Below are 15012 nucleotides of genomic sequence, written 5' to 3'. Positions count from 1 at the left end.
TATGCTATCATTGGGTGTGAAGGATGTCTAGTGAGACAGAAAAAAGGCCATTTGATTAATCCTCGAAAATTGAGTTGCGAAAATCCAGAGAAAAGGGAATTTTACTATTTAGCTCTTTTGCAACTTTAAGCAATGGTGTACAGAAGAGGAACTACTTGGAGATTTTCTGTGTTACGAAGATTCTTTTAATGCAATCCAGGATACCATAGAATGCCCTGTTTTTCCAAATTATCTGCAAATGTTGAACGAAGAAATAGAGCAAGAAGCCACAATTGCTGCAGAGATTGCTAGAGACAGTTCTCAAGACAGTCAGAGTTCTGCTTCATTGAGTCAGGATCCACTTGGAGGACCAATTATACAAAATGAAGCTGCCACTGCCATGGATGAGGTGGAAAGAGCTATGGAACAAGCTCAAGATGATGTAGTTAACTTAGAAGATTTGGTGAAACAACTAAACCTTGAGCAGAAACAGATATATGACGAAGTCACAGAACAGATTGAACATGGATTCAGTCATGAGAAGAAAGAGTGCTCATGTACATCATTTAAGCCTGTCCAACTGTACGTGAGTGGAGAAGCGGGAACTGGAAAAAGTTTTATGATTAAAGCAATTGCAACTTATCTGCAGAAAAGGACTGAATCACCGCTGTCTTGTGTTGTTACCGCTCCAACTGGGCTGGCTGCACATAACATTAAAGGGATTACTTTACATCGTTTACTGATGCTGCCAGTGGAGCATGATAACAAATTGGAGTACCACAAGCTATCTGGAGATGCGTGTTCCGAAGTTTCGAGAGTCCTGAAGAAAATGAAACTTCTTATCATTGATGAAGTAAGCATGTTGTCAAATATAATGCTTGCTTTTGTGCATTTGAGAATGCAAGAAATTCTTAGAACAAACTATGATGTCTTATTTGGAGGAAAACACATTATTGTTTTTGGAGATCTACTGCAGTTGACTCCAGTGAAAGGACAACCTGTGTTCAAAATGCTCACGCATGAAGATACCAGGAAGTGCTTAGGAAGTATTGGAAACGTTAATATATGGTTAAACTTCAAATATGCAGAACTGCTTCAAAATATGCGGCAGGCAAAGGATGAAGATTATAAAAATATTTTACAAGATGTAAGAATCGGAAAACTAAGTCAGCAAGGGAAAGAAGCTTTACATGGACGATTAATTTCAAATTTGTACCCAAATGAAAACATTCTTCCAGAGAATATTTTTAAGAAAATTAACGAGAAGAAATCTGGCATATGTTTGATGCCAACTCTGAAAGAATGTTCCATGTTCAACAAAATGTTACAGTTAGAAAATGAAGAGATAGTGAAACTGGAAGCTACAGATAAAATAGAGCATATGGGAGCAACAATTATTTTGTCTGAAAATTTGAAATCAAAATTGGATTCATTAGAGAAGACTATATGTAAAACTGCTGGTTTTGAAAAGACTCTGAATGTGTTTTTAAATTGTCGTATCATTTTGAGAAGGAATTTAAATGTTGAAAGAGGTCTGGTATATGGAGCAATGGGTCATGTTGTTGGTTTTGTGAATTACAAAAATAGAGTTGCAATTGAAATTTTAAAAATTAAATTTGATGGCATTGATGAAATAGAACACATTTGTCGTTGTTCAGCTAGATTTGTGCTCGTGAAAGACTTATATGTTCGGCGAAAACAGTTTCCTATTTGTTTGGCATATGCGGTGACAATTCATAAGTCTCAAGGTTTAAGTGTAGATAGCGCTTTGGTGAACATTGGAAGTTCTGTGTTTAAAGAGGGTATGGCATATGTGACATTATCACGAGTCAGAACTTTATCAGGATTGTACTTGATTGAGTGTGATGAAACAAAGATTTGTGCAGATCTACATTGTGTTAAAGAATACAATAGGTTAAGAAGAGAGTATGCTCCACATTTGCCTCAATATCCTCTGATTGAAAAATGTGTGGTAGGCCGAAAAAGAAGAAATGAGAGTAATTGCAGTGAGGTAGTAGCAAAAAGACAAAAAGTAGACAAAACTGTAATTGTAAGCAGAAGGAAAAAAGATTCTGTTGAAGATGTTGTTGGATTTCAGTTTGAAAACAGTTCTGGTGTCAACTGCTATGCTAATGTAGTGGTTAATGTTGTTTTTTTTCTTCAAAATTTACAAGAACAGATTGTTGAAAATTGGGATCAAAGATTCTGTTGTTTGTTGAATTCCGTGTTTGAGAAATGTACCAGTGATAGAGCAAAAATAGAAAGTGTTTTAGAAATTCGAAATCTTCTAGACATATCTACTGGTCAAAATCAATTTTCACAGAATATTCAGCAGGATTGTCAGGAATTTTTAATGTATATGTTTGATGTATTGGAAGATGAAGGTGTAGATATTAAAAATCTTTTTAGCCTTTCTTATCAGTGGCAGCATGACTGCGACAACTGTACTTTATCAAGTACTACTGGAATAGACACTGAAAGATTTATATATTTGACTTTACCAGACTGCAAATCAGTGCCTTTTAATAATCTAGTTAAAGCAGCGGATCATAATATGGTGTGTGCCCAATGTAAGTCTACAATGCTGTCCACATTATTTCTACAAAATTATGGTCAGTATGTCATTTTAATGATCCAACGATGTACACCTGATGAAACTAAATTGACAACTTCTATTAAAAATTTCGTGGCTTCACAGTTATCGATATCAGGAAGAACCTTTGCAACTGCAGCTATTATTTTTCATGATGGTCCTTCTACAACATCAGGGCATTACACATGCTATTTAAAAAGTTGTAAAGGTTGGACCCAATGTAACGACCCTCATTTGACTTTCAAACAACGTTTGCCTTTTGGCTTTAAAAATTCATACCTAGGGGTCGATTCCGATCCGGTAAAATCCCCGTCCGTACGAATCGTATCCAGAGCCGTTTCCGTACGACTCGTACGGACGCCGTACGACCGGACGATTCCGATCCCGATCGGCCGACCCGGACGCGATTCGTACGGTACGGCGCGTACCCCCCATGATCGCAGGGGTACGCGCCGTACCCCTGTGATCATGCGGGGTACGTGCCGTACACCCAGCGTACATGGGGTACGTGCCGTACACCCACCGTACATGGGGTACGGCGCGTACCCCATGTACGCTGGGTGTACGGCACGTACCCCGCATGATCACAGGGGTACGGCGTGTACCCCTGCGATCATGGGGGGTACGTGCCGTACCCAGGGGGGGCGCTCCGTACCTGTTTCGGCACGAACTCTGCGTTTACGACTGTTTTCAGCTCCCGTAGGAAAAGGGTCGTACGGCGCGTACCCGACATGAATCGTACTTGCTGGGTCGTAAAAACCAGCCGCGAACCATAGTGATGTCGCGTACAGCCGGTTCCGAGTGAAACTCGTACGGAGATTTGAGTCGTACGGAGTCCTGTACGACTCGTACGGAGTTTGGCACCTGGTACGGATCGTACTTCATCGTACGTACGGGACATCTACGGGTACGATTCGTATGGGGAAAAAACTCTCCGTACGATGATTCGGAGCGCATTTTACCGGATCGGAATCGACCTACTAGTGTTTTTACAACCAAAATTTAGGGCAAGGTAATTGGCCTATGAAGACGGGAGCAGTTAATAAAGGTTATTTTGCTGTTTAAAAATATATTCTGAGTAAAAGTGATCCAGGTAATATAAAAAATTGACTTGTCATACAGGTACTGTAAGTGGATCTCATAGTAAGTGATATTAGTATTATACAAAATGATGAATATGAGTAAGTCAGAGATGCTTTTACAAATACTTAAATATTGTGAGAATGTTGTAGAGCCTTTCTTTCAGAACGTCGGAAAAAAGGTCATTTCAGAGTTTCTTTGAATTAATTTGAAAATATACTCATACATCTAACACTATTTGGCCAAAAGGAAAGGTACAGGAATGAGTAAAGAGTCATGACTGAAACAAAGGTGTATATGAAAATAATGAAAATATTTCAGATGTTCTTGGAGCTTTTCTTGTAGAAAGTCGATGAAATGGATTTTTTACTGAACAGCAAAGTACTTTACAACGAGAAAAGGACCTCCATGATATACTATTTGGCCTCAAGGAAAAGTAAGTCAATCGAAGATTAGTGTACATTTGTCATTTGTCAGTATCTAAGGTTTTTTTTAAAACACAATCTTTTAGATTGTGTTTTTTTTTCCCGCTGTCATATGATGAGTAATTTGAAGTCACTGTTTTAAGTGAAATTCAATATATTCTGAGAACAGCAAAAACAAACTATGTAACATGTTGTACAAGTTATTTTATACTTTGGATTGTGTAAAATAAATTGTATTCCCATTCTCTGACACTCACTTTCCTTTTTCCATCCTCTTTCAGCTCTTTTTACTCACTTATAATGTCTTTCTCTCATTCTCTGTAACCCCCGTTCTTTTACTCCACTTCTTTGACAACCCCTCATTCTCATTTCAACTGTGTGCATCCCCTCTCACCCTTGCATAACTTTTCAGCTTTCAGTCTCTCTGCTTTACTTCCCTTTTCCGTATTTTCCTCCTTTGCTCTTTTAGTAATTCCTGTTTACTCACTCAGCAGTATTATTGCACTCTATCACTATAAATCACCCACTCTCCCTCGCTTATCTTTGTTTGCTCCTTACTTTTGACCTCTTCTCTCTATTTTTCATTCACTACTTCTATGTCCTCAGTGCCTCACTCTCCTTGTGTTATGTTCAGTTGTGTTTATCTACCTTCTATCACTTCTTTTACAATATCTTCACTGCTTCTCTCTCATCGTTTTTCATCCCATTTCTTTTACTCTGGTTCCATTACTATCCCTCATTTCCTTTCTTTCAATGTCCTTCTCTTTACTTTCATCACCAAATTATTTTCTTTCAGTACCACTGTTTTAGTCGTCTTCTCCTCTCCTTCCTCTTCTCCTCTCCTTCCTTTTTTGCTCTCTTACTCATTTCCTTTTCTCACTCACTGTACTCCACCTCACTCAGTTTTTCTCTAGTGTGTCTGCCTACTAACTTCCTCAGTCCATTTCCCTCAATCATTGTATATTATCCTCTCTCCCTTCATCCTTTCACTCTACGACTGTTCTTCACTTACTCTCAGTTATCTTCTATTCCTCATTCTTCTAAATGCATCCTTAATTAGACTGTTTTCTGTCTCAGTCATTATCTTTTTACTTACTTCTGTTTCCTGATTTAGTTTTGCTAACTCACATTGTTTTAGTATCTTTCTTACCTTCAGTTCATTTCTCTGTTCTTCCCTCTCTCTTTGTCAGTGAATCTATATGCCTTACTCTTTGTAATTTGCTCTCCTTCTATTTCTTTTTCTCTCTTTTTGTCCTTCTACCTTACTTTATTTCCCTTTCTGTGTCCTTCACTCTTACTTTATTTCTAAATAAAGTGTTATGATTTTTAACCTCTTCATTTGAATCTTTTAATTTAAAATACATATTTCATTAATTATAACTTATTTTTTATTCTCTCTTTCACAGATACAAACTGTAGTAAAAAAATGAATTAAAGTTACATTTATTATATGGTAAGTATGACTAAAAAAATGTAGTTTGTCATCACCCTTTGCTTTAAGCTCACTAACATTTTCTCAATCAACCTCACTCCTCTGTCTTTACTCTGCTTCCCTTACTTATTCTTATTCTACATGTTTACTCCCCTTTCCCTATTTTCCCTCTCATATTCAACTTCTTTCAATCCCTATTCTTTACTTCACTTACCCTCTGTTCCCTTCCTTTGCTTCTTCACTCATTCTCTTTTTCTTAATTATTTACCTTACTCCTACACATACACCTCATCCCCCTCCCAACACATACACACACCTCTAACATACACCCCACACACACACACCACACACACACCTCATACACACAAAAAATCCTCCCACACACACACCTCAAACACACACACACATTCCATACACATACATACATCGAACACATATACACCCCACACTCATACACTCCTCACATATATTTCACACACCCTCACCTCCACCCACACCAAAACACCCCACACAGCCACACCTACAGACACACCTTACACACCCACACCCCGACCTACACCCACTGACTCCCTATAAGTCACACACACTGCATTACTTATCTTTCTTTGCTGTTTCACTCAAGCCCATTCAGGTACTGTTTCCTTTACTCTCTTTGTCCTTTCTATTTCTCACTCCCCATGTCTTATCCTAATTCAATTTTCCCCCTCTTTCACCCTTCTTTACTTATACTACCTGGTCTTTTCTCACTTTCCCTCATCGTTCTTCATTTATCCAGGTTCCGCCACTACCCTTCATTCCCCATTTTTCTTTTAACAGCCAGTCACATTCTCCCACTATCTCTACTTTAGTGTTCTTCCTCTCTCTTCCTTTCTTTTGCTCCTCTAGTCATTTTACTTTTCTCACTTTCATCCAATTACACCTTCTCTATTTTTTACTATGTAATAAACAATCCCTCTGTGTTCATCCTGTAGCTCTTTTTCTCTTAACATAACTCTTTTTGTGTTCTTCTCTCATGCTAACTGCTTCATTAATTTATTTTTTTATTTTTTTGGGGGGCGCGCCCCGGTACGCGTACCCTAAGGACAAATAATTTACTGAGATCCTTTAAAAATATAGGTTTAATTTTATATATGAAAGGTAGTTCTAAAAAGAACTGTTTTTTTTCTTCTTTTTGTTGTTTTATATTTTTTTTATTGTTTTTTGAACATTTTGTACTTTTTTTGGCTTTTCAAAACAGTTTTATATTTTTTTGTATTTTTTATGGGAAGAAACAAAGAGAAAAGGAATTGAAAATGGCTCAACTGGAGCAAAAAACAAAAAACGGAAAAAATTACTTCTTTTTTTTGGGGCAATCGTGATTGTCACCAGCAATGACGATGAGCTTTACACACTTTTCCCCATAGGACATAAGCTTGCCACATCTAGTACAAGTGACTTTAAAATCACCAAATCGTTCCTGGGTGCAAGGCATCACCTCTGATGTTTCTGGTCCCGATTGAGTGGGTTGCTTTCTTTTGGAGCTGGTCCTTGTACACTGGGGGAGGTGACTGGCCAGTTCCCTGATCTCTGCACGAGAATAGTTAGCAGGATGCTTCCGGGTCATATGCTGAATCATGGTATTATTACCAAATGAATATTTTTTATCTGGATTACCCCTTGAGAGTTCTGCACCACAGATTCGACATGTTACCTTGGCCGCATTAACTTTTTTCTTGCCCTCTGGAAGTGAAAAAACTCCCATACAATGTGTTCTTTTGGCTTGTATGGGGTATTTTGTTCAGGCAGCCATCTGCTCCCCTCCTCCTCTTCCTCTTCCTCCTCCTCCTCTTCTTCACCACCAATGTATTGTTGTGGTGGTCCTCTTGGTGGTTGTGGTGGTGGTGGTATTGCAGATGCACAGTAAATATATCAAAAAAGTGGGAGGTACCCCTGTAATCTGTGGCAGGGAAGGGGGTGCAGTAATAGGACAACAACGAGATCCCTGGCTTTACGTGATCACTGTCACCAATAACCGAGAGTTTTCCTAATGGACCAGATGTATTTTCAGGCAAACAATAATATATGTTTTTCAAATATTGGACTATTTAGGCAAAATATAAACAGTTAGACCCACAAAATTATTTCTACACAGACGAAAATATCAATCAAACAATTTTTTGATCATATAAAAAAGGTTTCAAATTTTATTATTCCACTCCCAAATTGAGTTACAATCTAACATATAAAAAAACCATCATGTAATTTATGCATCAAAATTAGAGTATTAAAACAATAGTCAAAGTTAAAACAGTAGTCGACGCAGCGTTTCGGTGCTTTTTTCCTTTTTGTCACCTTCTTCAGGACGTTTTAAAAAACAATTGACTCCAATAGCTCTATGAATAAAATAAAAATATTTCAATTTCATTTCTGTGCAAAAAGAATTTCACCTATTTGCCTAGTCTCAAATGTCAATTGATTCTATAAGTATAATCTATTCGGCCACACTCATTAAAATTAAAACTCTCACTTTATCTTTAGGAGCACCCATTTACACATTTCTTGTGAATGCCCTATGTTCAGTAGTACTTCTATAAGGATTCAATCACACACTCTTCAATTGCGCTTTATAATACATATTTGAGGCCTGATTATATGGCCTGTTCACTCTACCTGTTTTTTTATGAGCGATTGGTTGCAAAAGAATTACTTTCTGCGAAGTTTCAGCACATATTGATAGTAGCTCAGGCACCTCAGGTTTCCTTGAGCTCTGGAAGTTAATCAATATGAAATAATGGCTCAGTAATAGTATTCTAAAATGTCTTATCTATTGTTACTCATGACCAAAACTCGTGCCCTATTACCTTTCTTATTGGAACAATGTGCTCTTCTGATTACACGGAGGAGCCACCGTAAAATAACGAGAAGTAATGTAGTTTTTATGGGTTATGAGCCTGGAAAATACAAAGAGTATTTGTTGATTAAATAAAATAACCAGTCTGAGTGATTGTTATTCTACTCGGTGCTAGATACAATGTACTAACCTTTTTTGTTGATAAAGGTTACTTCATTAGCAGAGCTTAACTCCTGCACGTTTGGTCTATAGAGGTTTCTTCATATTTTGTTGTCGAAGCCACTCTATAATGGAGATAAAGAGGACCATTTATGCTTTCATTTTGTTTAAAACTTTAAGTTTTTTAAACATGATTATATACACATCTCGATTTATTCCATTAACATTGCCCAAGTGCGCAGATTGTTATTCAGTGCGTCTGAGCACTGGGTCGAATTAATGTTGTTACAGCGGGTGCGTACTTTTTCTATTCAGTCCAATTTTATAAGGCTCGCTTCTTCCCTTTCATGTAGGCTCCACGAGTCTAACGGTTAAGGGTTTAAATACTCGATCCCTACTACCTACACGATTCCCAGGATTGGGGTCTATTAATTATAATTCCCTGTGACTGGGTTTGTTCTTACCTTTGAGTCGGATTTCGGCCTCCCTGCTCCTCCGTGTATGCGTCTTCTTTGGGATTTCGAAGAGTCCCGTTTCGACGCTCTACCTGTGCTTTTAAGGTCTATGGTTACTATTGACCCGGAAGTGCTTTATTACCAATGGTATCGAGTTTACAAAAATAATCAAAAATAATATATTGATTGTCGACAATGGTAAAGATCGAGTCGACGACCTTTTTGTTAATAATATATATGTAGTGGTGTTTGCCACTGACACGAGCGCGAGGGAAACCGGTAGTTGGTATCACTCGGTATTTTCATCAGTATCTATTCGGAGATAGTGTCCCCCAATTCTGTAAATTTAAGTATATATCTAGGGACCACAGCGTTTGATTATCGTCTTTAATTTTAACCAAGCTCTATATTCATTTGTATATAGTATTAATGAATACATTTTTAGTGTCGGCCATCCTGAGATTTGACAATTAATTACGTGTATCAGAAACAGACATTGTAAATCCATTATGATCGACAAATGTCAATATCAATTCGTAAAAAACTGTTTATGCAACGGTGGATGTATATGGCTTACAAAAGATGGGAAATATGATGAGGACTCATAGAATATAGATTGCCACACAAAAATAGAACTTAAACCGACACCTCGAGATTTACTCGTAAAATCAGCCCATTCCAAGATGGCCGACACTAAAAATGTATTCATTAATACTATATACAAATGAATATAGAGCTTGGTTAAAATTAAAGACGATAATCAAACGCTGTGGTCCCTAGATATATACTTAAATTTACAGAATTGGGGGACACTATCTCCGAATAGATACTGATGAAAATACCGAGTGATACCAACTACCGGTTTCCCTCGCGCTCGTGTCAGTGGCAAACACCACTACATATATATTATTAACAAAAAGGTCGTCGACTCGATCTTTACCATTGTCGACAATCAATATATTATTTTTGATTATTTTTGTAAACTCGATACCATTGGTAATAAAGCACTTCCGGGTCAATAGTAACCATAGACCTTAAAAGCACAGGTAGAGCGTCGAAACGGGACTCTTCGAAATCCCAAAGAAGACGCATACACGGAGGAGCAGGGAGGCCGAAATCCGACTCAAAGGTAAGAACAAACCCAGTCACAGGGAATTATAATTAATAGACCCCAATCCTGGGAATCGTGTAGGTAGTAGGGATCGAGTATTTAAACCCTTAACCGTTAGACTCGTGGAGCCTACATGAAAGGGAAGAAGCGAGCCTTATAAAATTGGACTGAATAGAAAAAATACGCACCCGCTGTAACAACATTAATTCGACCCAGTGCTCAGACGCACTGAATAATAATCTGCGCACTTGGGCAATGTTAATGGAATAAATCGAGATGTGTATATAATCATGTTTAAAAAACTTAAAGTTTTAAACAAAATGAAAGCATAAATGGTCCTCTTTATCTCCAGTATAGAGTGGCTTCGACAACAAAATATGAAGAAACCTCTATAGACCAAACGTGCAGGAGTTAAGCTCTGCTAATGAAGTAACCTTTATCAACAAAAAAGGTTAGTACATTGTATCTAGCACCGAGTAGAATAACAATCACTCAGACTGGTTATTTTATTTAATCAACAAATACTCTTTGTATTTTCCAGGCTCATAACCCATAAAAACTACATTACTTCTCGTTATTTTACGGTGGCTCCTCCGTGTAATCAGAAGAGCACATTGTTCCAATAAGAAAGGTAATAGGGCACGAGTTTTGGTCATGAGTAACAATAGATAAGACATTTTAGAATACTATTACTGAGCCATTATTTCATATTGATTAACTTCCAGAGCTCAAGGAAACCTGAGGTGCCTGAGCTACTATCAATATGTGCTGAAACTTCGCAGAAAGTAATTCTTTTGCAACCAATCGCTCATAAAAAAACAGGTAGAGTGAACAGGCCATATAATCAGGCCTCAAATATGTATTATAAAGCGCAATTGAAGAGTGTGTGATTGAATCCTTATAGAAGTACTACTGAACATAGGGCATTCACAAGAAATGTGTAAATGGGTGCTCCTAAAGATAAAGTGAGAGTTTTAATTTTAATGAGTGTGGCCGAATAGATTATACTTATAGAATCAATTGACATTTGAGACTAGGCAAATAGGTGAAATTCTTTTTGCACAGAAATGAAATTGAAATATTTTTATTTTATTCATAGAGCTATTGGAGTCAATTGTTTTTTAAAACGTCCTGAAGAAGGTGACAAAAAGGAAAAAAGCACCGAAACGCTGCGTCGACTACTGTTTTAACTTTGACTATTGTTTTAATACTCTAATTTTGATGCATAAATTACATGATGGTTTTTTTATATGTTAGATTGTAACTCAATTTGGGAGTGGAATAATAAAATTTGAAACCTTTTTTATATGATCAAAAAATTGTTTGATTGATATTTTCGTCTGTGTAGAAATAATTTTGTGGGTCTAACTGTTTATATTTTGCCTAAATAGTCCAATATTTGAAAAACATATATTATTGTTTGCCTGAAAATACATCTGGTCCATTAGGAAAACTCTCGGTTATTGGTGACAGTGATCACGTAAAGCCAGGGATCTCGTTGTTGTCCTATTACTGCACCCCCTTCCCTGCCACAGATTACAGGGGTACCTCCCACTTTTTTGATATATTTACTGTACAGCTTGTTAGCTGGGAGGCTTCGTTCTCACTATAGACCTATCCGTCTTGGGTATTAGCCCATTGAGTGCATCCAACTAATTTCCAAATATGGATGCCTTAAAAACCAAAGGATTCTCAGAAGAAGAGTTTAATAAGATTGTGAATGGCACATCTAAAAATTACACTGCAACCTCAAGTACCAACAATGATGAGGAACAATGGAGGGAATTATGGAACAACAAAAAGAAACTAATACGTACAGAGTTACACGCTGACTTTCTGATTAATTATCTAAGAAAGGGTATAATTCCCAGTGGGCTCCAAGTAAGGAATGAACCCGGTGTATTTATCCGACATCCAGGATTTATAGAAAACTGGACCCTGATTGCCAATAGATGCAGCAGGGATTGGATGTTGCTAATAATTGAAACAGCCAACTCTATCTTAATCATTGAGAGACAAGAAATAGCAGATCTAGAAGCTAAATTAGACACTACAGTTCTAGAAGACGCCAAGAAAAAATTAGAAGAAATCCAAAGGGATGTCTCAGGGTATAAGGATTACCTATTCAGTAAGAAAATGACCAAATTCAACAAAGACGTCATGAATTACAGCACTGAAACTGTTTATCCTTACACCCAAAAAGATTACTTTGATCGTCCGAGAGAAAATTACCCATATAGAAACCAGGGGCAACAAGCTTGGCGCACATACCCAAAAAAACGTGTAACTTGGTCAGACTCCTCGTACACAAGTACAGACTCTGAACAAGACAAAACAACAGATAGAACAAAAGGAGGTGAGTCCACATCAACACCAAGCAGAGACTCGCTATCTTTTTTAGGGCAACGTGGTCGAGGGAACCACCAAAACCAGCACAACCAATCGAGAGGCAGGGGGAGAGGGAAGTCCTTCCCTCAACCTCAACAACAGAAGAGGTACTACACCAGGAGCCAACCAAAATGGGACTAAATCAAAAGGCCGCGATTATTAACCTCTCTGACACTGTTCTGACAGAAACAGAAAAAAAGTCTTAGAAAAGGGCTTAGGTTTCGCAATCAGCAGCAAAATTAATAAATATAACCTAGAGAGAGACCTTCAAGGGTTTTTTAGGAAAATCAGATTACAGGACTATTTTAGAGACAAATCACCCCAAGAAACTGTACACAATAAATCTGGATTGAAAGCAAAATCCACTTGGACTCCCAACATTGGGATGGTCAATAAACACGTAGACCTTTTTGAAAAAGTAGTTGAAAGCAATATTGTAGAACTTTTAACTCACCCCTTAAGGGACGTAAATAATTTAAGTCCCCTTGAAAGAACGGCTTTAAAAAACCTAGAAAATAATGATCTCCTGACAGTCAAACCAGGGGACAAAGGGGGAAGTATTGTCCTTATGAACTCTGACGATTATGACAATAGAATGAGGGCCTTACTTAATAATAAAGAACACTATTGTTCCTCAAGTAGATCAGAATGGAACGCCTTGGTGAAGAAAGTTAATACTCTCCTTGATTACGCCAGAGAAGATGAGGTCATCTGCACAGATGAATACAAATTTTTAAAGAATGAAGCACCAATAATTCCTGCCCTTTATGGACTTCCAAAAGTCCATAAGAGTATGACTAATCCACCCATGAGACCTATAGTGTCATCTATAAATTCTGTAACCGAACCTTTGAGCAAATATATTGATAGATTCTTGCAACCTATCGTAACTAAGCAGAAAGCTTATATAAAAGATACAACCTGTATGATTCAGAAAGTTGAAGGCTTAGCATACGATGTGACCACACAATGGCTGGTGACTCTAGATATTGAGGCCCTCTATACAAACATCCCGCAAGACGACACCATTGAGATGTTAGAGGGCCTCCTAAAAACAGATTCGGCAGATTTAAATCATCATGTTACATTTATTATAGATTGTGCCAAAATTATTTTAAAAAATAATATTTTTTTATTTAAAAATGATTTTTATAAACAAACCAAAGGCACCAGCATGGGGGCCACCTGTGCCCCAAGTCTAGCTTGCCTTTATGTAGCGGCATTCGAAGACAAACATATTTTTAATGAACTGGCTCCATTTAGCGAAAATATTACACACTGGTCAAGATTCATCGATGATATTTTTTTTATCTGGTCTGGTACGATAGAGCTGCTCAATGAGTTCATTATATGGTTAAATCTAGGGGACAAAAATCTGAAGTTTACTTCTAATTATAACAAAGAAGTAATAGAATTCTTGGACATCAATATAAGATCAAATGGTGGTATCTTAGAAGTTGATCTCTATACAAAACCGACCGATCGAAATACACTATTACATTATAGAAGTAACCACCCCAGCAGCCAAAAGGACAATATACCCTTTGGGCAGTACTTACGTATCAGAAGAAACTGCACAAGTATGCGAGATTTTAATAAACATGCAGATGTCTTATCAGACAAACTCAGACAGAGAGGCTATCCAAAGAATCTGATCAAAAGAGCATACAAGCGCGCAAAATATTTCAATAGAGATTCACTGTTTGAAAAACATGATGATAAAAACACCAAAGAGAAAACTCGAGATAAACTTATTTTTGTAACTAATTACAGTTCAGCTAGCAACAAAATTAAAAACATTATCAATCGGAACTGGACGTTACTGAATAATAGACCTGGTGAAAAGATCCCTAAACCTATGTTTAGTTTCAGAAGAAACAAAACAATCAGAAATAGCTTGGTCCACACGTTTAAAGAACAGACCCGAAATCATCAAAATACCATCAATAATACTCCGTTCCCTACGGGGAACTTTGCCTGTAATATGTGTTCAAATTGTGAATCGTTAATCAAAGGCAACACCGTTCAGCACAATGGAGTAGAACACAAAATTAAAACCTTTGTGAACTGTAGAACTAAAAACCTCATTTACATGATCATTTGCCCATGTAACAAAGTATACATAGGTGAAACTGCGAGAGAAGTGAGAACAAGAATTACTGAACATAAATCTGCCATCCGAACCCAAAAGAAATCAGCCCCCCTGGTAGAACATTGGTTAACACACAACCACAAATTAGAAGATCTGAAATGGTGTGTATTAGAGGCCATCACACAGAATACCCGAGGTGGTAATGTAGACAATAAAAGAAAAAAGAGAGAGCAGTTCTACATGTCCCTATTCAACTCCTTTCGCACCGGTTTAAACAACAGGGAGGAATGGGAGAGATTAATTCTATGAATTAGATATTGATCCTGTGGATATTCAGAACCTCTATATTGGTATCAGATTTTGTTTGGTTTCCACTCTTTGTTATGATTAATGCAGAGTTACTAAATGAATGTAGATTGTGAGGGTTTTTATCCCCAGGGAATATATCCCAGGATGTGAGAAATTTGT

Source organism: Lissotriton helveticus, chromosome 9 (assembly GCF_964261635.1).
Source record: "Lissotriton helveticus chromosome 9, aLisHel1.1, whole genome shotgun sequence".
Classification (NCBI taxonomy): domain Eukaryota; kingdom Metazoa; phylum Chordata; class Amphibia; order Caudata; family Salamandridae; genus Lissotriton; species Lissotriton helveticus.
This window is presented reverse-complemented; position numbering follows the sequence as displayed.